The sequence below is a fragment of the Triticum urartu genome, chromosome 3 (assembly GCF_003073215.2).
Source record: "Triticum urartu cultivar G1812 chromosome 3, Tu2.1, whole genome shotgun sequence".
In the NCBI taxonomy this organism is placed as follows: domain Eukaryota; kingdom Viridiplantae; phylum Streptophyta; class Magnoliopsida; order Poales; family Poaceae; genus Triticum; species Triticum urartu.
In genome coordinates, this window is record NC_053024.1 from 742,783,570 (window position 1) to 742,787,254 (window position 3,685).

The following is a 3,685-nucleotide window of genomic DNA, read 5'->3' on the forward strand; positions in this document are numbered from 1 at the left end:
AATTTCTGTTAGAGTTGTGTCGAATATTATTGTATAAGTTAGGTTATAGTTGGACTTGGAGTCGTACGGTGTATAGACATGACATGGAGTCGTGTCCAAGTAGGACACTTGTATACTAGGCCTCACATATATAGCAAGGGTAGACACATGATGTAAGCTATGCCAACATAATAGCACATGCATGTAAGGAGGATCCAGCGGCGTGTGTCGGCGCCCGGATGGCCGGTTGCGGTATTGTGAGGTGTCACGGGGAGGAGCGTCCATAGTCAAGCCCTAGAGATATAGCCATATCGGTGAACCTCATTAACAAATCTCGGTGTAGTGCTCGTGTGATTGCTTTATCCTTGGATGATCGACGGTATGTTTTGAATTTATTTTAACAAGTGGTATCATGAGTTAGATTATTCGAAGACTGTGGATTGCTGATCTAGAGAAAGTATCAAGTTTGAGATGCAGCCGGCTGCGACGTGATTATCGACAAGATTGAAAGAAGCAAACGGAAGCAGCATGCAACGCAGATAACGACACAGACGCGGGCGTAAAGATCGAGTCGGCCTCGGCAAGTCAGCGGGCCTAGGCGGTGCGTCCTGGAGCACACACGTGTTCATGGCATGTACTTTCTCTCTTTTAATTTATAGAGCGTGCGTGTACCTTTAGGTTGTCAATTTGATCAACCTAATATAAATTATATATTATAAGAAATATACCAATATAAACTTTAGATGTTCTATTTTCAAATGATATAAATTTTGTGTTATATAGTTTATATTAGGGTGATAAAATTGGTAACCTAGGTATATACGCAAGATTTGTAAACTGAAAAGAAAGTACTTATACCTGCTTAGACATGACCTAGTTGACCGTTGTACTGATCATTTCTTGACGTTGCACTGATCATTGTTCTGTGTAATATTGGAGTCTAATAAATACGGGTGACATATTTGTACTACTGGGCCAATCTCTCTCGCTAACCTTATTTTAGTTCGACATTTTAGTTTCAGGTAGATTTTCCAATATGCTTGTTCCTATAAGAAAATCTCACAATTCGGCTCACTTGCTTGATTTATGTGGAACCTATATCAATTCCAAATTGCTAAAAAATCAGTGCTAGACATGGAGATACTAAAAAAACAGTGCTAGGGAATAATAAGAGAGAGGGGTATAAATTATACAATACGCACACCTGACATGAATGATGGTTCACAAATCTAAATTAATCCTATTCATGCCAATGAAATAAATGTGATACCTAGGTTTTCATGCCACAACAGGGCTTCTGTCTCATATAAATAAACACCCCGCGGCTCCCATCAGGGAGTAGGAATGCTTCCGTCAAATCTTACATGGTATACAGAGCCGTCCTCCTCCCAATCTAGTTACCAGAAACTTCTCCATCGCCATGGCTTCCTCGACCGCGGTTGTCCTCAACCTTGGTCCTCCACCGGCTGAGAAATTGACGAAAGGGAATTATCTCCTATGGAAAGCCCAAGTGATGCCCGGCCTGCGAGGAGCGCAGGTCACGGGGCTCCTAGATGGATTTGACGCCGCGCCCCCATCCACGGAGGAGCAGCAGCAATCAGACAAGACCATGGCCAGGGTGCCAAACCCACTGTATGCGCCATGGCTACAGAAGGATCAACAGGTCCTCAGTTATCTGCTGAATTCTCTCTCAAAAGAGATTCTTGCACAGGTTATTGGTAAGGAAAATACCTATGATCTATGGACTGCAATCACCACAATTTTTGCATCGCAGTCATAGTCTCGCATTACAAATCTGCGGATCGCCATCACCACCACAAAGAAGGGAACGATGTCCAGCTCCTCCTTCATCGCCAAGATGAAGAACCTCGGGGATGAACTTGCAGCAGCAGGCCGTCCAGTTTCAGACCCCGAGATGGTAGACTATGTACTCGCGGGTCTCGGCCATGACTACAATCCAGTGGTGGCAGCCATCGGCGCTATCAACACGTCTATTACTGTCGTCGAACTCTTTGCCCAAATATCCGCCTTTAACCAAAGGATAGAGATGTTGGGTGATGGGGCAGAAGGTGTCGGTTTCAATTCTTCAGCAAATCTGGCATACAGGGGTTGTGGCCGCAACAACAGAGGCCGTGGCCGAGGCAAAAGGGGGCGTGGCAGAGGAAGGCATCCTCCCACTCCTTCTGGTGCCAACGCCAGTAGTGGCAGAACCTACAGAGGGCGTCCACAACAACAGCAGCAGCAACGTCAACAATCAGCTCGGGACTACCCCGAGTGCCAAATATGTTACAAATATCATGCAGGAGGTGCCCGTGCGTGTTGGGATCGCTATGAGAAAGATGATTATGATGAGAAGGAGGCAAATGCCGTCACCAACAGCTATGGCATCGACACCAACTGGTACGCAGACACTGGAGCAACAAATCATATTACGGGTGAGCTGGACAAGCTAACCATCAGGGACAAGTACCATGGACCGGACAAAGTTCACACCGCAAGCAGTTCTGGTATGAAAATTACTCATGTTGGTCGTTCAGTTGTCAAAACCCCCATGAAAAATTTGCATCTAAATAGGATTCTATATGTTCCTGAAACTTCAAAAAATCTTGTCTCCGTTCATAGGTTTACTCTTGATAATCGTGTTATCATTGAATTTTATCCTTACTTCTTTTTGGTTAAGGACTTGGACACGAGGAGAATACTTCTTAGGGGCGAGTGCATGGGAGGTCTGTACCCACTTATATCATCATCATCGCCATCATCAAATAAACAAGCTTTTGTCGTCATCAAGCCGTCTTCTGCAAAGTGGCATAGTAGATTGGGTCATCCTTCATCAGCTATAGTTAAACTTGCTCTTAGTGAAAATAAGCTTCCTCATGCTCATGAGTCTAGCTTTGAGTCAGTTTGTGATCCATGTCAGCAAGATAAAAGTCATCAGCTACCATATCCTATTTCTACCAGTATTTCTACTGCACCCTTACAACTTGTATTCTCAGATGTGTGGGGGCCAGCTCCTGTTTCAGTTGGTAGACACTTATATTATGTAAGCTTTATTGATGACTATAGGAAATTTACTTGGATCTATCTTTTTAAGAAACGATCTGAAGTGTTTCAAGTTCTCAAGAATTTTCAAAATCTTGTTGAAAGACAACTAAACACTAAGATCATTGCCATGCAAACTAACTGGGGTGGTGAATACAAGAAACTCAATTCTTTCTTTCAGCAACTTGGCATCTTGCATCATGTTTCATGTCCACATGCTCACCAATAGAATGGTTCTGCAAAAACAAAACATCGCCATGTTGTTGAAGTAGGGCTAGCCCTACTAGCAAATGCATCTATGCCACTCAAATTTTGGGATGAAACATTTTTGACTGCCACATATCTCATAAACTTGCTCCCTAGCAAAGTCATCAAATTTGAAACTCCTATCACACGACTTTTTGGCATTACTCCTGATTACAAATCACTTCGTGTGTTTAGTTGTGCATGCTGGCCTAACCTTAGACCATACAAAACACACAAACTTGCTTTCCATTCAAAGCGATGTGCTTTTCTTGGATATAGTCCAATTCACAAAGGAGTCAAATGTCTAGATATCTCCACTGGTAGGGTCTACATATCTCGTGATGTCGTATTTGATGAATCTGTCTTCCCTTTTGCATCTCTTCATCCTAATGCCGGAGCCCTCCTTAGGAAGGAAATT